General features: G+C 42.2%; 1 long non-coding RNA gene across 1 annotated transcript; it reads right to left on the bottom strand.

Moving 5' to 3' along the window:
- Positions 1-15394: 15394 nt before the first annotated feature.
- On the bottom strand, positions 15395-24935 carry LOC127682754 (uncharacterized). Its single transcript, XR_007977420.1, has 2 exons — positions 24850-24935; positions 15395-15919 (listed from the first exon to the last, which is right to left on the bottom strand). It is a non-coding gene; the product is annotated as an uncharacterized LOC127682754 (long non-coding RNA).
- Between the last annotated feature and the right edge of the window lie 6 nt (positions 24936-24941).

The raw sequence follows: 24941 nt of genomic DNA on the forward strand, positions 1-24941 counted from the left end.
GTAGGCACAATTATTTGGATACAGATTTCCTGATATGGTCAAAGCTATTTGACTTGAGTGATTGTCATCATTCTCAGTCCATAGGGAACAGGTTACTTTCATATAAGAAACAGTGTGTGTATTCACATGTCAAATGGTGATCAAGAAGAAAGAAGAACAAAGTATGGATTCTCTGGTTCTTCTTAGAAGGAAAAACAAAATACCCACAGAAGGAGATACAAAGTGTGGAGCAGATTCTGAGGGAAAGACCATCCAGAGACTGCCCCACATAGGGATCCATCCCATATACAGTTACAAAACCCAGACACTATTATGGATGCCAACAAGTACTTGTTGACTGGAGCTGGATATAGCTGTCAACTGGGAGACTCTCCTAGTGCATGACAAATACAGAGGGGGACACTCTCAGCCAGCCATTGAACTGAGCACAGGGTCCCAAATGGGGGAGCTAGAGAAAGGACCCAAGGAGCTGAAGGGGTTTGCAGTGCCACAGGAGGAACAACAATATGAGCCACCGAGTACTCCCAGAGCTCCCAGGGACTAAACCATCAACCAAAGAGTACATATGGTGTTACCTATGGATCCAGACACATAGGCAGCAGAGGATGGCCTTGTTGGACACCAAAGGGAGGAGAGGCCCTTGGTCCTAGAAAGGCTTGATGCTGCAGTGTAGGAGAATGCCAGGACAGGGAAGCGGGAGAGGAACAGGGGGAGTGGAGATGGCTTATGGGATTTTCGGTGGGAGTGGGGAACCAGGAAAGGGGAAATCATTTGAAATGTAAATAAAGTAAATAAAGAATATATCTAATAAAAATTCAAAAAAGAAATGGTATGTGTATTAAGATGGTCTATCCATGAAGTCATTCATCAACTGTTTCAATGAACAATGGTTCTGCTTGGAGGGTGGCACAGACAATAGGTGGGGGTAAGATTCTGGTTCATTGGCTATGATGATTTTGAAAAGCCTTGATCTCAGAAAACGAGTAACTTATTTCCCCTGCCTGTGGGGGTTTTCGACAGGGGATCCTAGGAGAGAAGGGCAGAGACAGGAGACGCAAAGAACAAGGCCAAGACCAGCTTTGTTCAAGGTCCCAAAAGCTGTATTTTCTCAGGGAATTTATAGAGGTAGGGGAAGAAGTGAGCAAGTGGGATTTTCCATGTAGCCCGGGCATTCTGCCAAGGTGAATCTCTGGCAGCCGTAAGATGTTTTCTTCTTCTGGGAGAGCACAGTGACCATCGACCACCAGATCTCTCCAAGTCTGTAGCTGAGGAGAAATCAAAACCTAAGTCTGTCCCTAAAATAGAATCTAAACATAAAGTAATGTCAATTTGGATCCTGGCAACTTATAAGGTCATCTTCTTCAAAATTGATACAATAATTACAAATATCAAGCAAAATATTCAGTCTCACTCTTAGTTGTTCTCTTACAAGCCACCTCCCAAATTAATTGTCTACATTTCTTTTGGCTGTATAAAAATTTTGAAATATGTAAACTGTTCTGAAAACCATAGTATAGTGAAAAATATCAAATAAACAATCCTACCTATAGAGAGGCTGAGATAGAAGCATGATTTCAAGACCATTATGTGGTACACAGCAAGACACTGTCACATACAAAGAAGCAGAAAGTGTATATGGATTGTACAATATTGGACATATCTCTCCAATTACCAAATTAGAGAGACCACTGGGTGACAGCCAACATAAAAAACAAAAAAACAAAAAACAAACAAAAAAAGTGGAATTATGTTTGTGTGGGTTTGGGTTTTTTTTTGTTTGTTTGTTTTTTTGGTTTGGTTTTTCAAGACAGTTTCTCTGTATCGTCCTGGCTGTCCTGGAACTCACTCTGTAGACCAGGCTGGCCTCAAACTCAGAAATCCACCTGCCTCTGCCTCCCAAGTGCTGGGATTACAGGTGTGCACCACCACTGCCCGGCTGTGTGGGTTTGTTGAAAGATTACTTTCTTGCTTTTTCTAGGGTGTAGTTTGGCTCTTTGTGTTGGTGTTTTCCATCGGTTATCCTTTGCAGAGCTAGATTTGTGGAAAGATATTGTGTAAACTTGATTTTGCCATGGAATATCTTTTCTCCATCTATGGTAATTTAGAGTTTTGTTGGGTATAGCAGCCTGGTTTGGCATCTGACTAAACCTGCTTTTCAACTGTTAGAAAAGCATTCTACCAATGAGTGCCAGTATCAGCCCCAAAAGATCTCATCAGTGTATGACAAACTCAGAGAAGTTTTCTATCATAGCCATAATCTATTAAGTGCATTTGACTCATATCCAGGTTTAATTACTTAACTGAACCTAAAACAGGCCATTAGAGTTTTTTTTTTTTTAAGTGGTAATCACAATTTTCCTTGGAGTATGATGTAGCTGTTTAAAACTCCATTAAAAGACTTGAAGAGATGGCTCCATGGTTAAGAACACTAGCTGTTTTTCCAAAGGTCCTGAGTTCAATTCCCAGTAACCACATAGTGGCTTGTAACCATCTGTGCTGGTAGTCCCATGAATTCCAATTCTCCCTTCTGGTGGGCAGATGTACATGCAGACAAAATACCCATATACATAAATACATACATCTCTTTAAAAATACATTAAAAAAACAACACAAACATATAGGGTTAGATTCACTGTGGGCTCTAAGTAGCTATTGACCATAATCATCATTCGATAAGATTATTACAAGCCTGTTATTTGTCATTATGGGACAATGACAGAAAATAAAAAGTAATTCCTTTAGAAAGCCTTCAAGTCAAGGCCAGAGATCAATAAAAACAGAAAATGAATAGAAAAAAAATTTACTACAAGACAGAGTGCAATGAAAAAAAATAATAAAAAATATAATATAATAATAATAATAACAACAAAGGATAGGATGGAAGATAATAGTGAATGAGGGCTTATGGGAAAGTATGCCTTGAAGTAGACATTGAATATGGGTGTGAACATATGCAAGATATTTATTTGATCACACTGTCAACCCTGAGATTGTGTTATTTACTCAAAAAACCTATTTTTGTAGTGTGGATCAGCCCTTAGCACACACCTTTAATCCCAAACAATGAAGGTAAAGTTAGTTTGTAGAAGGAAGCACCCATGTTTGAAAGTGATGTCTAACTGAGTGGCAGACAAAGTGACAGATCAGAGACAGATTTAACAGACTAAGCTATGCCCATCTTTCACGAGAAGAGCGAGGAAAGGGAAGCTACATGAGGGGCAGTGCAGAGAGAGAGGAGGCAGTTGTACAGAAGAGTTGTACAGAGACAGGTTGCACAGTGAGTCACAGGTGAAGACAGAACAAGCAAGGGAATGAGAAGGAGTCAGGAGACTGGAACAGATTGACAGAGATCGTGTGAAGCCAAGCAGAGCAATTCATCCAGAAGCCAAGAGTAGTCAGATTGAATCATCAGCTTGGAGAGGCGTTTGAGCCAGAACAGCTGAGTTGAATCAGCCAGTCAGAACTAGAAAGGGTGAGCTTATTCAGCAGTTAGTCTCAGAGGCTGAAAAACATTCTAGGTCAAGATTAGGCTATACAGTGGCTAGAAGCTTCCAGGACTAAGCTTAGGTTACCACACAGAGGTATAAGCCCCCAAGATAATAATTACATCAGGTGAATAAAAGTCACCTTCACACATAGCCACATTGCCTTCCTTTTTTAAAAAACAAAAATATTGTTTAGTAGATGTAAGTACACTGTGGCTGTCTCCAGACACTCCAGAAGAGGGCATCAGATTTCATTACAGATGGTTGTGAGCCACCATGTGGTTGCTGGGATTTGAACTCAGGACCTTCGGCAGAGCAGTCAGTGCTCTTAACCACTGAGCCATCTCTCCAGCCCCAATGAAAGCCACATTGCTTTCAAATCCTTCTTTCCAAATACATTCTCATCAAATCTATACTTAAATAATTCCAACATGTTTCTTGGTAACCATTATGTTCCCAGAGGCTACCTTCCTGCTGCTGGACTGGAGACTGGTCATGTCCTAGGCTCCTCTACTGAGCTCACAGGGACTTCATTCGGTTGATCCGTTGGGTTAAATTTCCTCCAGAAATTTCTAGACCCAAAATATACATTGGTTTCTATTTCTGATTCAAACTCCAGTGGACACAGGCAACTCTCCTCCAAATTCTATCATTATGCTGCCAGGACAGCTCCAAGGGGAGCTCGGCCAGCTGCAACCATCTTGTATCTGATAAACAGTACACACCTCTCCTGCTCTCACTCTGAACAGTCTCTTCCATTAGCTCTCCTAGAGCAAGCTCACCTTTGACTGTAGCAACAAATGCACATGCCACACACACACACACACACACACACACACACTAAAACTGGAGAGAATTCTGCACTCCCCCCAAGGAAAATTATGCTCTCCACTAACTTGGTTTTGACAAAACCCTGAACTCTTTTGGGCTTCCCCAAAACAATGGCAAGCAGGTATGAGGCCTATTCATTCTCCTTTCTTTGTACTGAATTTGCCTGAGAGACCAACCAAATGAGTCCTGTGGAGCCGTGGTCCATGCCAGGAAACTTGGTTGAGTGGGTTTACAGACCCCAGCACCCAGGCACCCATCTGAGGATGATAGGCCCTGTTCCCTACCAAGATTCCTAGCCCAGAACATGTGGCCCACAAAGGGACATGGCCAATGGTCTCGTAGCCCAGAACAAAGATCTCCATGCTAGTGAGGTATCTAGAGGCACTAAGGGTTCAGCCAATAAGATTCTCTCCCCAGACATTCCTTTCTGTAAAAGATATTTAATTTCTAGTCTACCCTGAGGAGGTGGTATGCGCCCATTTCCACAATGAACAGTCAATAAATGGTATGGATAAGCATGAACTGCCTCTTTTGTCAAGAACAGCCCTGGGGATCATGGAGAAAGTCTTTGTCTATAGAGCTATACTGCCTAAGTCTCCCTCAGAAGGCCCCTCAGTCCAGTTCCTGGACTTGTTGCTAAGCTAAGCTGGAGTTCCTCTTCCCCCAACACCAGGCTCATCCTCAGCCCACTGGCTCCCTTTGTTCCAGACTCTATGGTTTCCAGTGGCAACTGGACCTTCGGGAGTCAGGGAGCCCCAGGTTCAGCCTAAGCCCGTGTCATTTCTCACTGGGGCTGACTGGCATAGGGTAATGCAGTCTAGTATCAAAGCCCCAAGCAGTGTTCCCACACTCCAGCGTCAAGGCCTAATATAGGACCACAGCCCTGCTGGAGAGATTTGATAGTTCTCACTCTGGCACTTGTCTGGAATGAGACAAAAGCAATGAGGCTGGAGTAGGGTCCAGCGTCAACACCCCTTTGCCTCAAGCATGACACCAGGGGAGTGAGACGGTGTGCACTCAGGTGCAACTACTGCTGGTACTCCAGCTGCGGAGGAAGACTTAAGACAGGGCTTAACCCACAAATAGACTGTAAACACAGATGGGAAACACACAGAGAGACACACACAAAGCCAGGGAGACATAGACACATAGATGAAGATGGATAGATGGATGGGTGGATGGGTGGATGTGGGTGGATGGATGATAAATGGATAGATAGTATAGATTAATTTGCATACATACATACATACATATATACATGTTACATAGCTACACAGACACATAAATAGATATAGGTGCATAGATGGGTACTGTAGTATACTTCCACCTTGAGCCAGACTTAAACAAGACAGCACAAAGCACGTTGATCAACCGCCCCCACCTGCACTTGCTCAGAAGTGCTGACAAGATTCCCAGGAGAATAAAAGGAGGCTTTTCGGGGAAATGGCAGGCATGCTGCCAATGGCAACGTGTAGATTGCAGGGCTGTGTGCTGTGGAGCACTAACAAAAGATATTTCCTCCACAGCTTTAAGAGCATTCAACTTGAGTGTGTTCTTAAAACTTGAATTTTTAGTGCTGGGGATTGAATCTAGGACCTGTACAGAGGCTCTCGCTCTGTCTCTCTCTCTCTGTCTCTCTCTCTCTTTGTGTGTGTGTGTGTGCGCGCGTATGCGCGCGCACCTCTCTCTAATATTAGGGTTTAAAAAGAAGGTTTCACAACTAAAAATAACTGAGTTAACTCTGTGTTCTTCCCCACGCGCAGACAGCCTCTGTCCACCTAATACAGCTGTCCGTTGAAGTCTGCCAACAGGACATTTAAAAATAGATGGCTAAAAGTCTCCCCAGTAAGGGTGGTGCATGACTGATTTATATGGTCTCCCATATTTATTCATCTATATTAGTTCTCTCCAAATATCTTTGCTTATGTTCCCTTAAATGAAATTTGAAAAAGTGTTTCGCATTCTTCCAGCCAGCCACTTACTATTTTTCAGTATGTTTGGATGATTGAGAAGTTTATCTGTACATGGGTCACTATTACATCATAACATAAATGAGCCCAGATTTAGTAGTTCCTACTTTTCAGTCATATTTTTAGTACCAAAAACAATTTTTTTGCCCTTACAATGGAGATGAGAAGGAAAGCATCTGCTTAAATAGCAAAGTAAATAATAATAATAATAATAATATAATAATAATAATAACAGGGAACTGGAAATCACCTGGCTTATAAAAGTGTTTATTACTCTACCATTCCGATAACTCATTTCCAGAATTAATTAAGTAATTAATCATTTTATTTATTAGTGTGTGTGTGTGTGTGTGTGTGTGTGTGTGTCTGTGTGTGTGTGTGTGGTTTTTCAAGTCAGGGTTTCTTTGTATAACAGCTTTGGCTATCCTGGAATTCTTTTTGTAGCCGAGGCTAGCCTCGAACTCACAGAGATCATCCTGCCTCTGCCTCCCAAACGATGGGATGAAAATCGTGCGCCATCATGCCCAGCCTCATTTTCCAGATTTTCTAAAAAATATATAAGAAAAGTTTTATCTAGGTTTACCACGTTTTTATTAACTTAATTGTTTTTTCTTTTTTCTTTTCTTTTCTTTTCTTTTCTTTCTGTTTTTGTCTGGTTGTTTGCTTGTTTGGCTGTTTGGCTGATTGTTTGGTTTTTACGACAGGGTTTCTCTGTAACCACCCTGGCTGTCCTGGAACTTGACTGAGACCAGGCTGGTCTTGAACTCAGAGATCCACCCACCTCTGCCGTGATTAGAGTCTGCGCACCACCACCATCTACCAATTTACTTGTTCTTCATTGACTTAGAGACATTCTGTTGCCTCAAAAAAAATCAGATGAAACTGAATCAAAATAATATTAAATCAGAAATTGTGCATTCAATTTTTGTTTTTTTTGAGACAGGGTTTCTCTGTGTAGCCCTGGCTGTCCTGGAATTCACTCTGTAGACCAGGCTACTAGCCTCAAACTGAGAAATCCTCCTGCCTCTGCCTCCCAAGCGCTGGGATCAAAGGCGTGTGCCACCACTGCCCAGCTCGCACTCAAATCATTTGTTGTTATTTTGAATGAACTACGCATTTGGAAAAAATTATATTCTTAGGACAAAATAAAGTGTGTTTAAGAAGGTATGATGGGTTGAGTGTTGTTAGTACATTATCTGTAATCTCAGCATTTGGTAGGCAGAGGCAGGAGGATTAGAAATTTGAGACCAGCCAGGGCTGTATAACACAAAAACAAAGGCCAACAGGGGAATGGAGAAACAGACGCCATAGCTCTCAAGTTCATGTCCCAGCATCCACATCAGGCAGCCACAACTCCATAGGTCTGATTCCAGGGGACCTCTTCTGGCCAGACACATACACACACACACACACACATCTTTTTTTTAAATGTTTATTTATTTATTATATAAGTACACTGTAGCTATCTTCAGACACCCCAGAAGAGGACATCAGATCTCATTATGGATAGTTGTGAGCCACCATGTGGATTTGAACTCAGGACCTTCAGAAGAGTAGTCAGTGCTCTTAACCACTGAGCCATCTCTCCAGCCCACATTTTTTTTGGTATTTATTTATTTATTTATTTATTTATTTATTTATTTATTTATTGAGACAGGGTTTCTCTGTGTAGCCCTGGCTGTCCTGGAACTCACTCTGTAGACCAGGCTGGCCTCAAACTCAGAAATCTGCCTGCCTCTGCCTCCCAGAGTGCTGGGACTACAGGCATGCACCACCAATGCCCGGCCCTCCAGCCCACATTAAAAAAAAAAAAAAAAAAAAAAAAACAAGAATCATGGGACTGGGGATAAATCTCACCAGTAGAGTGTTTTCCTAGCACACATGAGTCTCTTCTTTTGATCCCCAATAGCATTAAAAAAAACTGATTAATTTTAAAAATGTAAAGACAGGAAAAAGGAAAGGAAATTAAGGATGTGATAAAGAGAACATATAACTGAATAGCTTTACATTTTCTTTTTCCCTTTTATTGTAAATAGGTTCTTTTCTCATATAATATATCCCAATTAAATTTTCTGCTTCCTATACTTCTCCCTTCTCTACCTCCCCTCTTCTCTGGATTCACTTCCTTTCTGTCTTTCAATAGAAAAGAACAGACATCTATAAAGTCTATAAAGAACAGACCTCTATGAAGTTTATAAAGTATAGACCTCTATGAAGTCTATAAAGAAAAGACCTCTATAAAGTCTATAAAGGTCTACAAAGTTCCAGGCCAGCCAGAACTGTGCCCTGTTACAAAAACAAAAACTCCACAAAATTAAAATGTCTGGAACAAGAGGGGGAAAAAATCACAGGATTATTTATATTCCTGTGAAAGGTATCCCAAGGGCGGGGCTGTCTGATAGAGACTCACTCTGGTCTACTATGAAGGAAATAGCACTCACGATGGCTCTGCGACCTTACAAGCGTGAGAGCAATCCTAACAGCTCAAACCAGCTTGGCTGGATTTTTGTGCCAACTAGTTAGAGAAGGCACCTGGAAGCTAATTGGTTACCTAGAGACAGAAAGCACAGGACCCCGAGTTTCCAGTAAGACAGAGAAACAAAGGCATCGGTCTCAGAAGAAGCTGAACTCAGCTGCCATTTCTCCCACCGCTTGCAGGGTGTGTGTCAGGATGACACATTGGTTCAGGTAGCTAAGGATTAGCCACTGGGATCCCTTTGAGAGAGGGGAACTGCTTGTGGGCGGCATTGTTTCCAGAATCTTTCTGGAATAAGCTCTCTCCGATAACGAGTGGAAAGAGATGTCACCAGCAGGCAGAAGCCAAGACAGCTCCTGAAAAGCCTCTAATCCCCATTTATAACAAAGCAGAGAGTCCACTTAGCGTTTTTATTTTATACCCTCATAACCACAACGTGGGGCAGGCAGACAGGGTTGGCAGGCGAGCAGAAGCTTACGGCTGTCGGCAGGTAGTATTGTCTTAGCTGGTTTTCCAGGTCATTCTGTTCCAGGTAGGGCATCATGCTTGGCAAACAGACAGAACAAGCGGGGCCTTACGGAGATCAATCAGCCATTCAGAATCTAATAACCGGTCTTCTCTACCTGGTTCTACTTCAGCGCGTCGACTAATGTGTTCCGAGTGCCTTTGAGCAAACTCGCCTTACCCATTGCTCCACACATCCTGTGTGGTCTACAGACAGTGAAGAAACAGGGGATATGGTTTCAGAACGGAGGAGTCTTAGGAAACAAGCCACGATGTTGGTGCTTATCAACCAAAATGGCTTATGTTTAATTCACATGACATATTTCTGAGTGAGACTGTGGAAATATAAGCAGAAACAATGCCTACAGAAATACCTAAAATCCAAGATGGCAATATGCTCCATTAGGGTTTCTTTCTTAAGCCCCACTTTTAACAAAGATGAGAAAAGTAGCAAAAAGAAGGGGACCAATTCTTTGGTGGATGAAGGGGACCAATTCCCCAGGGTCATCCTTTACCCTCTACGTGTACAGGATGCCATGACCTGTACACATTAAAAGTTATAATAAATGAAAAAATTTAAATAATAAAGCAAAGTGATAATTTTAAAAAAGATTTTCCCCCTTGCCAAGCGCAGTGGTACATGTCTAGAAACCCAACACTTTGAACACCAAGCCAAGGATTGGGAGTTCAAGGCCAGTCTGAATTAAGCATGGATCTTTGCATCAGCCTGGGCTCTAGGGTAAGTCCTTGTCTCCAGACACAAAAAATGAAGGATTGTGGGAAGCGCTTTTCTTTAAGTGGTTTGCATTTATAAAACAAAACAAGAAAGCCCAGACTGAAAGGAAACCCAGCTCCTGATGGGAGAATATTTCTAAGGTTCAGAATTCCCATGATGTTGTAAAACATCAAACAACAAACATTGAATTTGACGGATACAGCCACAAACAGGCTATTTTCCTCATGCAAAAAGTAGTGTGAACCTACCACCCCCCACCCCACAATATTGAAATTAGGTGCAGTACAACATTTTCTGACGGAATTCAGCAGTAGGCAGAACTTTAACACACTGTTGAGTGTGTTAACAGCACTGTTGAGGGTCGTGCCGTGGGCCAAAAAGAGCCTTCAGGATGGTCAGGGAGCAAGTGTCTCCTGGGAAAGCCAAAGTGAGGCTTTGTTCTCACAAACAAAATGGCTCCAGACAGTGGCCTAAGTTAGCCAGAAGGTAGATGGCTGAAGAGGATGAGGAAGGAAGGTTTCCCATTTCAAGGCCAGCCTGGGCTACACTTTTAATGCCGGGTGTGTCAGTTCATAGCCATGATTCCAGCAGCTGGGAGGCTGCTGCAGGAGGATAGCCACAAGTTTGACAATGCGGCCTCATGTAGTGACTTCCTTGGATATAGTGTGGCAGTGTGTCTTCCAAACAAAGCAAAGCAAAAATCATTGAAGAGAAGTGTAAAAACTATGAGGGATTTAAAACAAAGATGCATATCACCGTGGCAAAACAAGAGAGGGATGCCTGTTTTAAAAGTGACACATTTAAGAATTAAAAACAAACAAACACCCCTCAGCCTATAAAATGGTCAGCAGACATCAGAAAGTCGAAAGCTAAGGTTCCTAAGAATGAAAATCGGGGATCGGCAGGATGAGTCATCAGGATGAGTCATCAGGTAAAGTATTTCCTACCAAGCCTGGTAACCTGAATTCCATACTTGGGACCCACAGGGAAGAAAAGAATGGAGTCATGCAAATATTCCTCTGACCGGCACATATGCTGTGGCACAAAGACGCCTGCAGACATACACATGGATGGATGGATAGATAGATAGATAGATAGATAGATAGATAGATAGATAGATAGATAGATAGATGTATTTAAAAAATGACACTGAAAGTGTAAGGAGGCATATGCTGAAGGTATAAAGGCATGCCCAGTGGTACTCACACATGACGGTGTTATATATCATCTGAAGATGAAGATGTTGTTAAGGTAGACTTTGACTCAGCAAGTGTAACGTCAGGCCTGAAATTCTACATTTTTCTATTTGTATGAAGGTAGCAGGTCCCCTGGAACTGAGTTACAGATGGTTGTGAGCTGCCATGTAGCTGCTAGGGATTGAACCCAGATCCTCTAGAAGAATAGCCAGTGTTCTTAACCACCAAGCCATCTCTCCAGCCCTGGGATTATGCATTCTTAGCAAACGTTTAAGTTGTGCCAGTATGGCTGGACCCAGGATGACACAAGGGGGAGAGATAAATAAGCCTTTCCGTATGAGTCATTAAACAGTTGTTACTTTTCTCTAATCGTCATAAATATAACTCTGCCACGAGAATGCTTGTGCTGTTTCCTAGATAGCCCAGTGTGTGCTCACTTGGTGACATGCCATGAGAATACATGTGGGATTAACATAAATGCAGTGGCACATGTTTACACATGTTTAACATGGAAACTTCCCAGTAGTAAGTCAGTGAGCTTACATGCGTAGAACAGATCAGGTCTCAGATAAACCACAGGCTGTGTAACTTGAGCCATGTACCCAGATGCCAAAAGATGTGTTTCTTGCTCTCTGCCCACTTGCGCTCTGTCCATCAGGGAGGACTGAAGAGATTTGATCAGCACTGAGCTCTGCCAATAAGAGCCTGGAACACATGAAGGAATCTAGCAGTAGCCTATTTCCCCATGCATCAAGCATCATGCCTGGGTGACATCCACAGCCCGTTAATGAGCAAGGCTTCTTCCTAGACTTCATGCCTATGTTCTCACTTGTAGACTGAGCAACCACGTCAGTCCTAATTTGTATTTCAATTCTGCAACTAAGTTTGAAGAGCAGCAAAGAACCCCAGACAACATGAGTTCCGAGCCCCTAGTATTATACCCAGTCCTTGTATCCCCTTCCAACCTCTTCCCGCTAAATGTTATTTGTATCTGTTACCTGGGGCCTAATGTCAAGCCTGACAAAAAAGATGACCACATTTGTCTAAGTGATGAAAACTAAGGCTGGAATCATCGTGCCAGATGGAATTCTTGCCTCTGTGCACCAGCCATGGTGAGACCCATACTGTCTCTGAAACTATGTTGTTTTAGTCCACAAAAAAATTAGTCTGACACTTCAGGTCTATGTATTTCCAGAATGCCTTTGTGTCCATGCTGGAAATTTAAGATTTAAGAAGGGAAAGTTTAAGAAGGGAAATCCGATTTCCCTTCTTCTGTACTCTACACCTCATTTTCCTTCCTGTAACATGGAGTTGAAAAATATCTTGTCTTTTTTTTTTTACAAGATTGTAGCGATAAATAAACCATAAAGATCACAACATGTGGGAAATCTCTAAAGTACTATCCAAGTATCACATATTGACACTAAGTTCACAGGTTTAATTTAGCATGTGAATAAACTACCTTAAATAGCAACATCTCCCAGCCAAGAGAAATAAAATAACAGTTAGCACCCCATTATATCTCTTAAACCCAAAGGACTAAGGGAATTACTTGATATCTAATAAGGACACCAAATAAAATGTAAGGAATTTGTGGGTCTAGAGAGGGTGGGCTCAGTGGCTAAGAGGATATACTGCTCTTCCAGAGGATTCAAGTGCATTTCTCAGCACTCACAAATGCCACCCTTAGCCTCAGATCCAGGCAATCTGATGTCTTCTTGCATCCACGGGCAGCTGCATTCATATGCACATAACTAACTACACATACATACATATATAATTAAAAATAAAACAAATCTTTAAAAAAAAACCTGTAACAAACTTGTATATGTCTAAGTTCTCTTGTAGATGCCAGTACTACTGACACACATGTTTCCTTGAAGCAAATTGAGTATTGTCAGCACTTGGACTTTTCCTGTGTTTGATATGATAGATCAACTAGGTTGCTACAATATATCTGATAATTAAATTCATTGAGGAAGCATCCAGTAAATAGACAATAATTAAACTGTCAAGGAAATTGGCCATCTCAGAGATGATACAATTTATGGGAAATTTAACATGTGAAAAGGATAGTTTTCTTGTTTAAAATTTAGAAAAATACATATAAAAATTATAAATTGCCCCCACAATGCTCATAAGCTAAAAATATTTGATATTTCTCACAGAATCTAAGAAATTCCACTTTGGTCTAAGTTCACAATAACTCAAATGAAGACATGCATACAAGATACCCAGGAGGCTGGGACTAAATCGTCTGCACTTTGTTTTCGTTTTTGAGAAAAGTGTCACTGTAGTCAGTGAATATGATGGACTGGCATTCATCAGGTACCTCAGGGCGGCCTCAAAATCAAATTCCTCCTGCCTCAGCCTTCAAGGTTCTTCGATCACATGTACAGACCAACATACCTGTCCCTAGTGTTATTGTTTTAAGAGTAGTGAACAGAGACCCTGTTGAGTCTCTAGTGAGAGAGGGGACCACTGTGGAGAGCATCTTGAAGCTTCCCACTCTGCCTGATCGATCTGTTCCTCATAGGAGGGCTATGTGAGAGAAGATGCAGTGTCCACACCAGATTGAGGATTGGACCTTCCATCCAAGGCTCCAAGATTCCTGTAAATTCTGCAGGAAAGGGGACTTGGTGGGAGGAGTCTCATATCCAAGAAATCTTTCCTGTGCCTTCTTGTCTTGATGAGTGGGGGCATGCCAGAACTTTTCTTTCTTTCTTTCTTTCTTTCTTTCTTTTCTTTCTTTCTTTCTTTCTTTCTTTCTTTCTTTCTTTCTTTCTTTTCTTTTCTTTCTTTCTTTCTTTCTTTCTTTCTTTCTTTCTTTCTTTCTTTCTTTCTCTTTCCTTTTTTTCTTGGTTTTTCAAGACAGGGTTTCTCTATGTAGCCCTGGCTGTTCTGAACCTCACTCTATAGACCAGGCTGGCCTCAGAAATCTGCCTGCCTCTGCCTCCCAAGTGCTGGGATTAAAGGTGTGTGCCACCACTGCCCAGTCTTTTCTTTTCTTTTTTCTTGTTTTCTGTTTTTGACTCACTATCCTGTAATCAGATATTTCATGAATTAGGGTGCTCAAATGTCCCTTCCCCCGACCCCAATCTTTCTGGATGTAGTCACTTCTGTGCATTGATTATTTTAAGGGCTAAGGTCACTATTCTGCTCCTGATTTTCTGCGTTTGCATCCTGTATTTTGAGTCATCATGTTGGGCTAGGTATACATCTTTAATATCAGCACTCATTCAGGAAATAAGAACTCAGAAGGCCAGCCTCATCTACGTAGGGGCAGGACAGCTGGGGCTACATATTGAGACCCTGCCTCAAAAGAAAAATCATTGTGTTGATACAAAATTAAGTCATCAGAGTGGCTTGTCTATACAGCTAGTGTGTGTGGGTTCCGGGATTGTTTTCTGATATGCACTCTAGTGTTCTCTTTATGCCATACTTCCTTTTACACAGTATAGAATTATAAACACAATAAAGCTCCTTGGCACTGTGATTTTAATGTTACTGTAAAGATCTAACACAATGGGGGGGGGGAGCTGAAGAAATAGCTCAGCAATTAAGAGCATCTGTTGTTCTTGCAGAAGACCTGGGTTTGGTTCTCAGAACTCACGTGGCATTTCAAAACCACCTGTAACTCAATTTCTAGAATATTCTGATACTGTCTTCTGACTTTTGTGGGTACTAGGCATACACATGCTACATATACAAACATACAATCAAAACATTGACACATTAAAAATAAAGCAATAAATAATTTAAAGGCACAACACAAAAGAAGTATAATGCCTCAGATTTTCATTGCTTTTTAGATTTTATTTTACTTTTTCTCCAGAACTCGTTTTCTATTTTATTTGTTGTCTGAACTTTTCATATATGTATACAATATATCTTGATCATATGTTCCCCTCCATCTCTCCAAAGAACCCCCCACTACACACAAACCTCCTCATTTCATGTCCTCTGTCTTCAATTTTTTTTAATTTTTAGATTTATTTAGTGTGTAAGTGGTTTCCCTGTGGTATGTATATACTGTATATATTCATGGTGTCCAGGGAACTCAAAAGAGATCATCAGATCCCCAAGAACTGGAGTTATGAATGGTTGTGAGCTACCATGTGTGTTCTAGGAACCAACCCAAGTCCTCTGTAAGAATAACAAGTGCTCCAAACTGCTGAGCATTATCTCCAGTCTTGTATTTATTTATTTATTTATTTATTTATTTATTTTTAACCAACTAAGTTCAATTAGTGCAGCTGACATGTATATGCGGGGTCATCCACTAGGGCATGGTGAGCCTAGAGTGGCCACACTCCTAAGGAGAAGTGACTGTCCCTCCCTTAGTAGCCATCAACTGCTAATAACTCTTCAGCTGGGGTAGGGCTTTGGGCCCCTTTCCTCGCTATGCTAGGATTTTTAACTGATTTGATCTTCTGCAGGTTTTATATAGCAACCATAGCTGCTATGAATCTACATGGGCAGTAGCACATCATGTCCAGAGGACACAGTTTCCAAGCATTCCTCCCCTTCCTCTGGCTCTTGCATTCTTTGTCTCATTTTCTCTGGGCTTTTTGGAGGCAGTTGATACAGATGTGCCGTCTACTTTGGAGCACTCTCGGTCAGTTGTCCTCAGCACTTTCAACAGGAATGCATCTTTGCTTTAACTACCTCTCACTGGAGAAAGAAAACGTCTCTGAATCAAGTCTGGGAGCAGTGCAAATCTATGGATATAAACACAAATGTTTAGAATACCATCCTGCAACATAACCATTTAGAAAAACAACCTCAATAGGCTCTCCCCTAGGACCTGACTTCCTGAGCCAGGGCTTTTGATTGGTTCACAGTACCAGGTATAAAAGTGCCCCTGTGGATGGGCCTCATATCCAATCACAGGGCATATGGTGACCCCATTATCCATCTTCCCAGTCTTGCACTGATGGACTCATCTTGCCTGGCACGTTGGTATTGCAGCATGCAGGGTTCAGTGCTGAGTCAGATCTTTACTCCCCAGCAGCCTGGACAGCGCCTTGAAGAACTAAGAAAACTAGCCAGCAGGGAGCATTCAAGAGTGACTTTTCTGTGTCCTGCAACCAAGGATGTCTTCAGGATCAGGGTCTTAACATTGTAGTTAGGGTGGGCAACCAAGAGCAGTGGTTATAGCCTTTATTGCAATTTTATTTTTACAACATCAAGGAATTAATGGGTTTAAGAAAGGAGAGAGAGATCAATATGGGTCCTAGGGAATATTATAACTAAATGAGGCATGTTTAACAAAACATGCCCAAAGTCTACATTTCACACTGGTTCAGAATGTAATGTATACTTCATACATCCGTATTTCAAAATACCCATTATCACTATCCATCCATATTTCAAAACACCCATTACCATCAACTTAGAACTTCATGCTTTATAAAAGCAAAAATACATAATCTCATTGTTAGGAACTCTACAATCCTCCCAAAAGACATTTTTAAAAATGAACTAGTGCCGGGCAGTGGTGGCGCACGCCTGTAATCCCAGCACTCTGGGAGGCAGATTTCTGATTTGAGGCCATCCTGGTCTACAGGGTGAGTTCCAGGACAGCCAGGGCTATACAGAGAAACCCTGTCTCCAAAAAACCAAATCCAATAAACAAAACAAAACACAAAAAAAGTATTAGTAAGGCTGGTGAGATGACTCAGCAGGTAAGAGCACTGACTGTTCTTCTGAAGGTCTGAGTTCAAATCCCAGCAACCACATGGGGTGGCTCACAATCAACCATGTTGAGATCTGAAGCCCTGTGTGTCTGAAGACAGCTACAATGTACTCACATATAATAAATAAATCTTTAAAAAACAAAGTATTCATATTTTTTAATGTAATCAATGAGCAATACTGTGCCTGGATAGTGGATGTAACCCAGGCTCATGGAGTAAATTGTCCCACATGCTGGTTAGCCTAACTTAACGTTTTGCTGATTTTTTGCTTTGTTGCACTGAACATCCACCACCCTGAGCTACTGTGTAAGCAGGAAAGTGACTCTATGAGTCACAGTAAATTGAGAAGAGCTTTTTATAAACCTCTGCATTTAAAATAGCTTGGCCTTTGTGGTTACACCACTGACCTTTTCTGAGTTTACTTGACTGGCAGTGAACTACCCCTGACAAGTGCCCTGTGAGTTAGTTTGTTCTGACCGTCACATCATGTAGCAAGTGTACCACTAATAGATTATACTTCACCTAATTTTATTTTCATATTATACAGTATGTGGCAATCTATGTAAAACAAACAGCTATTTTGAGAAGTTAAGCAAAGTCCCTTTAGTTCTAGTTCTGCCTTTATATTCTGTTTTCCTTTCAACTCTTACTTTATCAACTTAACTGCTAAGGTTTGAATAATTCAGGAGTCTATATTGCTTTAAAGGGAGCAAGTGACCACTAATACCACAGTGAGAAAGAAAGGACAGTCCTCTCTTATAATCAATTCTAAATCTTTCAATACTCTGAAGCCAAATGATATAACTGCTTACTTTTGCATTATTCATAGAATTCAATTTCATATTTATATTTCCCAGCAGGTTACATATGAAACATACCGAGTTTGATGCGTGACTCTCTTGGGATAGAGAGGGGAAGGAGGGCCACTGCAGGCACGGCTGCTGTTTGATTCACTCCCAAGAGGTTAAGTACTTGCTACACTGTAGCCTCTATTATAAGTGAGTTAGATCTACGGGAAAAGATACTTGGTCCTTTTAAGCTCACTCTGCCTAAGACACAGATGAGATGCCTAAGTCAGGAAACCTGATGCACAATTCTGCCTCGGTGGCAGCTTTGTTTGGTGACACACTTCCCACTCTTCTAACCTGGGAAAGAATCCACCCAATCAGTTATTAAATTATCTCCAAGTCATTTCTGAGAAAATTGATTTAAAACTAAGCAAAATAATTAAGAAAGGTGCTACTTTCGAACACGTAGTAAATGCTTACAGTTAACACTGTGCTAGCCATAACTTTACCAGGAGTTGGACAGAAAGAAAGTAGGAAATTACTGTTTATTGAGCAGAGTTTCAGGCCCTTTGCTCTGTTATGTGTTGCAAACTTAGTGCTACATCAGCAGAGCAAACTGAGGGAAGTGGTGGGTCCACAGGAAGGGTCCCCAAATAGATAAATCAGAGACCAGTACAGGCAGGACCAGTTTTTCATCTCCAGCACACAATTCAGGAAGCTATAGCTTAGTCCGTTCCTGGTGCCAGGTTAAAATAGCCTAACCAAAACATCTTGGGTAAGAAATGAGAAAAGGGCTTATTTTAGTTCATGATTACAGTCTATCATAACTGGGAAATCCAGGCTGCAGGAACTTTAATCAGTGAGTCACAACCACTGTCAAAAGCAGAGAAAATGAATGAATGCACTTTCTCCTTTTTAATACTGTCCAGAACCCAACTCCAGAGAGTGGTGGGAGCATTCTTAGGCTGGGTCTTCCTACATCAGTTTATATAATCAACTCACTCTCTCTCTCACACACTCTCTCTCTCTCTCTCTCTCTCACACACACACACACATACACACACACACAGTTCAACCCACTTAAGACAATTCCTCACTGAGATTTCTTTCCCAAGTGACTCTAGATTTTACCAAGTTAACAGTTTAAAGCTAACCATCACAGTCCACCATGGCGACAGGGAGCTGATTCCAGCACAGGCGTATGAGCAGGGAAGAGATGGGTACACAGAGCGCTCTACAGTGAAATCAGAGAGGTGATATCAGAGAGGCTGAGGCACACGCTGGGGGATCAGCTTATTCTCCACTGAAGCCAAGAGAGGATAAGGGAGTTATCAGCTGCAGACATCAATAGCTTTCGAGAACTGCACAGTCAGAAGCATGGCTGGACAGGCCTCTTGTTATGATGCAAACCCTGAACAAAGACCAGCACTGCCATGCTCGTATGAGGCTCCTCTGTGTGCCAGACACCTTTCTACAGAGAAGGGGTGGGAGCGCATGGGAACTGAAGAACGATTGCTTCAAAGAGGCAGAGATAAAGAGATTGTTTAAGCGTGGTAAGAATTAGCTTCAGAGCAGACAAGGCTCAGTTTTCCTTTTCTGATCTGTAGTTGGAGAAAAGGCAATCAGAATCTCCGTGTGTGTTCATGTGTTCATGTGCATGAACACACATACATAAGAACACCAGCAATCGCCTCAGGTGTCACTCCTTGGGAGCTTGCCATCTTTTAAACACAAACAGACAGACGTTATTTTCTCCATCGATGGATTGATTGAGACAGTTTCATTATGTAACCTGGATGGCTGGGAACTCGCTATATCAATCAGGCTGGCCTCGCACTCACAGAGATCTACCTGCCACCATACTAGCCTAGAAGCCTCTATCGTGGGTTCTGAGACAGGGGCTTTCCCTGGGACGCAGAGCTTACAGATTAAGCTAGGTAGCTAGCTGGCCAGCAAGGCCCAGGCATCTGCCTATTTCTGTCTCCTCAGCACTGGAATTACAACCGTGTTCCATTGTGATCCTCTTGAGTATGTGCAAGCGTTTACCAACTAAGCTGTCTTCCTAATGTTAAGAGATTTTTTTCAGAATAAAATATACATCAAAGGGTTGCAAAAACGCCCCATTAGTAATAGTGCTTGCTGCACAAGATAAAGACTTGAGTTTAAATCCTCAGCACGCTCATTAAAAGATGGGTGAAGTTAGCCAATAAGTTCAGCTTGTAATCCCAAGGCTGGAGAGGGGAGGTAGAGACAGAAGGATTCCTGGCCCTGCTGGCTGCAGCCAATTCAATTTCAGCAAGAGACCCTGTCTCAGGGGAATAAGTTAGACAGTGATAGAAAAGAACACCAAACATCCTCTGGTCTCCATGTGCACCTGCTTTTATAAACATACACCACAGAAACACACACATACACACACACACACACACACACACACACACAGAAAAACATATTCGCTTATACCTGAGCAGTATAAATATTTTTATAATTTTGCCATCCTGGCAATACCTGTCCCAAAGGCTCTTGCAGATATAAAGTTGCACATAGAGTTTGGGCAGAACATAGCACACAGTAAGTGAGCTAGGAGATGACCAGACCTACCCACAGTAGAAGGAGGGCAAGGCAGATAGACTTCCTGAAGGGGAAATCTTGAGTTGTCTGTCACAGAAAAGCCAGAATGTCCTGAGGAACAAGAAAGCAATCTCACTCTTGACACAGCTACGTATAAAGTCGGAGCATCCTTTCTCAACTGATGAAGTCTTTACTGATAGCAGGTCTCAGAGAATCTGTCAGAGCCTCAGATAAAGCATTTACTGAACCAGAATCACCAGGAAAGCAGTTGAAGTCACACTTGTCCTCTCCTTCACTAGGCGAACTTGAACAGGTTGCTTGACCTTGGGGACTTTGTTATTTCTCAATCAAGAGTGACAATATTGTGTGTTTGGAAAATTTAGTCCATTCATATAATGGACTCAGAAGAACATCTGGTACCTCCTTCCTGCACATTAAATAGAAGCTGTCATTAAGTAGTTACAGGACATACATTGTTTTTCAAAACGTTTCGTGTATTTTAGTTTTTCGAACCTTAGAAAATCACTGATATGCCGGGTGGTGGTGGCGCACGCCTGTAATCCCAGCACTCTGGGAGGCAGAAGCAGGTGGATTTCTGAGTTTGAGGACAGCCTGGTCTACAGAGTGAGTTCCAGGACAGCCAGGGCTATACAGAGAAACCCTGTCTCTGAAAAAAACCAAAAAAATAAAAATAAAAAAGAAAGAAAGAAAGAGAGAGAGAGAGAGAGAGAGAGAGAGAGAGAGAGAGAGAGAGAGAGAGAGAAAGAAAGAAAGAAAGAAAGAAAGAAAGAAAGAAAGAAAGAAAGAAAGAAAGAAAGAAAGAAAGAAAGAAAGAAAATCACTGATAGTTTAGGAGCCAGGGCTCAAAGAGATGACGCGACTTTCTCAAAGTTTGAGGATGCTGTTTTTCCCTAACTTTGCTTTGCAGAGAGAACATCCCAGCTCCTCTTTGCTGTTTATTTCCTCTTCCTGCAAGGTGCAGTGGCTCTTCTGGTGGGTGCATTTCTGGAGGATAATGGTGAGCCTGGCTCAGCTCTGTCCAGTCCTTTGGGAGTCAGCACGCAGCAAGCATGACTCCACCAGCCGGCTGCGCCTGGTCAGTCAGCTGGCAACAGCTTGGCGTGAGTTTCAGCCAGCTTTTTTGACTTACAGACCTGAAGCTGCTTCCCCCAACAGGACATGGGTGAATGTATGGGTTTAGTGTCCATGCTTCTTTTTAAACAACATTTCCTAGTGGTCTTCCATTCTACTGTTGCAAAGGGTATCTTTTTGGTATGAAAATTTAAAATATAATGCAAGCTGAAGTAGACTATTAGCTGTATGAGGAAGTCATTCTCTCTTTCTCTAATAAAACCCAGGCTTGGGCTAGCCCCATGGCTGCCGTGTATGTCTATTTTAGAGATTCTAGGGAGCTATAAACAGAAATGTCATGCCTTTAAAAAGAAATTATTTTTTAAAAGAAGTTTTTTTTTCTTTTTCTTCACTCTGCTGCAAGAACTTGGCTATGATAGCCCCAGCTCCATCAGACTTACGTGCACTTATGATGAGGTTGGCCCAGGAGGAAATTATGAAATAGGAATCTGAGATCTGGATATCATAGAGGTGTTACACTAGCCTTGATCCCTTTATACCAGACTGTTACGTTAGACGGGAATAAAGCGACATCTTATTTAACCTGCTGCTCTTTTGCTTTTATTGCAATATATCTGAAAAAACCACAACAAATATAGACGACCAGATTTAACACCCCCCTTTCCTGATCCCTTCTTCCGAACCAAAAATGCCAGCTGGAATCCCTGCATTGTGGGAAATGTGGATCGCACAATATTAACAGAAAGTTAAAAACTGTTTGAAAAGGTGAAAACGCTTGGTTTTAAATTGAGGAACATTTAAAAGATCTTTCATAGGGGAGAAAAAAAAACCAAAACCAAATCAAAACACACCACTAAATCCTGGTGTTTGCACGTATCCCATAGACTCTGCAGAGAATTTGTTGTATCAGAGCTTGGGAACTTTTTGAAATAATTTTTTCTTTTTAGACTTTTTTTTTTTAAAATATGTGTGCTTGTCTCCATGTATATGCGTGTATCATACATGTTGCATGCCTGATGCCCACTGAGGGCAGAAGAGGGTGTCAAATCCCTTGGGACTGGAGTTACAGACAGTTGTGCACCTCCATGTAGGGGGCTGGGAATGAAACCCAAACCCTCTGCAAGAACAGCCAGTGCTGTTAACCACTGCGCCACTCCCCAGGCCCTCTGTGTTTTTGTTTGTTTGTTTGTTTGTTTGTTGAGACAGGGTTTCTCTGTGTAGCCCTGGCTGTCCTGGAACTCACTCTGCAGACCAGGCTGGACTCGAACTCAGAAATCTGCCTGCCTCTGCCTCCCAAGTGCTGGGATCACAGGCGTGTGCCACCATGCCCAGCTTGTATATTTTTTAAAAACATATTTATTATTGAGCAATCTTTATTTTGTTCTTGGGTTCTGTCTTTCCCGATTTCTGTGATTTAGGACCAAACACTGAGAATACATTTACCCTAATACCTCCTCTTCTCAGAGTAAGAAACATTCTGTAACCTTTTGTATCTGTCATGGCCCAGGGCCTTTTCCTCCAGTTTGTTTGACAACATCATTGATAAGAGTAACCCCACCTATTTGCCTGACAAATCCCCCATTTGGAAATCCCCCTATTATTCCTGAGTATAAAAACCAGTATCGTCCCAGCATCCAGGGCTGATCTCTGGAACTCTGCGTTAGGAGAAGACAGTCCCTGTACAAAAAGAAAGCTTGCTTAATTAATCCGTCCATGATTCCCGCAGACATCTTTTCTCCTCTCATCGGCGGGATTAACAGGACCCGAGACTGTCTACTAGGAGGTCCTTACGGATTTTCACCTGTAGCTACAGGGTGAGAGGTGCGTTTATATAGATCCTGCATGCACAGGACACCACAAACATGGCAAATGTCCATCAGCATACACGAGGCACTGTGGCTCGACACCTTTGGCACCCAAGGACTTCACAGATAGCACATCCTTGCGGCTTCTCATTTTAAAGCCACATCATGTGACTTGCGAAAGTGTCCCTTACCAAATCAGCGCTCCATCATTTACTCTCCCCTTTCCTTTACAAAATGAAGCCTCCGAAGTCCAGTCGACTTAACAACACTTGAAGAATTCAAGCACTTTCACAAGAATAAATCACTGCTAAAGGAATTTACGTCTTCAACCTGTTTTACTTCTCATATCTACTGAGACATTAGGCAGACCATGTGAGTTTTGCTGGAGGCAGGACAATGGGAAAGCTAGATACGCAGCCCTGGAGGACAGTTGTCCCCTGGGGAGCAGCAAAATGAGCTGGCCATGGGACAGTGTGACGAATCTGTACCTGACAGAGTCAGAGCGTGCGGCCATGCTCCTTATTTCAGATGGGGAAGTCAAGGATCAGAATCTATGTTTTAGAAAAGAAAAATCAGAGAAACCCAACATATAGCCAGAGTGTGGTGTCTGCGTTCCCAGCTCCCGTTCTTCAACCCTCCCTATATGAAGACCTGCTGTGTTGATTAGCCTAGCCGGCAGCCTTGAACCAGGGAATTTCACAGTCAAGCAGCAGTTTGTAGCCAGTTCACAGAGGACACACTCTGGCTTCCACACTTCCTAGGAACCCAGGAGAAGAGACACCTAAGGGATCATCAAACCTAAAGGACTTCCTGAAGGGAAAATCCTGAGATGACTGTCACAGAAGAACCAGAACGTTCTTTATAAGCTAGAAAGCAAACTCAATCTTCCAATTTACCAAGTTCTTATTGATATCAAGACTTGGGAATAATGTCAACGCCCTCAGATTAAGGGTTTCTGAACAGAAATCACCAAGAATGCACTTGTAATCGCATACACGCCGTTGTTCATTGATTTTGAACAAGTCACTCAACCTTTGGGGAACTCTATTTTCTTATCTTTAAATCAATGATAACCAAAAAAAAAAAAAGAAAAAAAAAAGAAAAAAAGGCATGTTTGCTGTGATAAAACCCTGACCAAAAGCAAGTTGGAGGAGGAAGAAAGTGTTTATCATCTGGCTTACACTTCCTGATCACAGTGCTTTACTGGAGGAAGTCAAAGCAGGAACTCAACGGAAGACCCAGAGGCACAACCTCAAGCAGAGACGGTGGAGAAGTAGGTGCAGCTTCCTGGCTAGCTAATCATGGATTATTTGACCTGTTAAAGAACTAAAGACCATCTGCCTAGGGGTGGCCATGCCTATTTTTCTCCCACAGCAACCATAAAACAAGAAAATGTTCCCACATACATGCCCACAGCCCCACCTGATGGAGGCAGTGCCTTAGTTGAGGTCCAGTCCTCCCAGTGACTAGTGTGTCACAGGTTAACAGTAAAGCCAACCATCGCGGAGAATTTTAAGAAACTTGGTTTTCCCAACTTGCATTTTCTTTACAGAAGAAAAGTCCCTGACTAAACATTATCCCTGCTCATCTTCGCTCTTTCATTCACTTTTTCTAGAGAGGAACAGTGATTGCGCTTCAGGGTAACGACCCCCCTTAAAACCCAGACCCCCTCAAACCCCCAAAAAGCAGCGCCCACCTCTCGCGAGAGCTAGCTGGAGGTCTGCGCTAGCGGGAGCGATGGCTCCCGGAAGTGGGCGGGGAGGCAGGGCCACGCCCCCTGGGCTAGTC

Source organism: Apodemus sylvaticus, chromosome 4, assembly GCF_947179515.1.
Source record: "Apodemus sylvaticus chromosome 4, mApoSyl1.1, whole genome shotgun sequence".
Lineage (NCBI taxonomy): Eukaryota > Metazoa > Chordata > Mammalia > Rodentia > Muridae > Apodemus > Apodemus sylvaticus.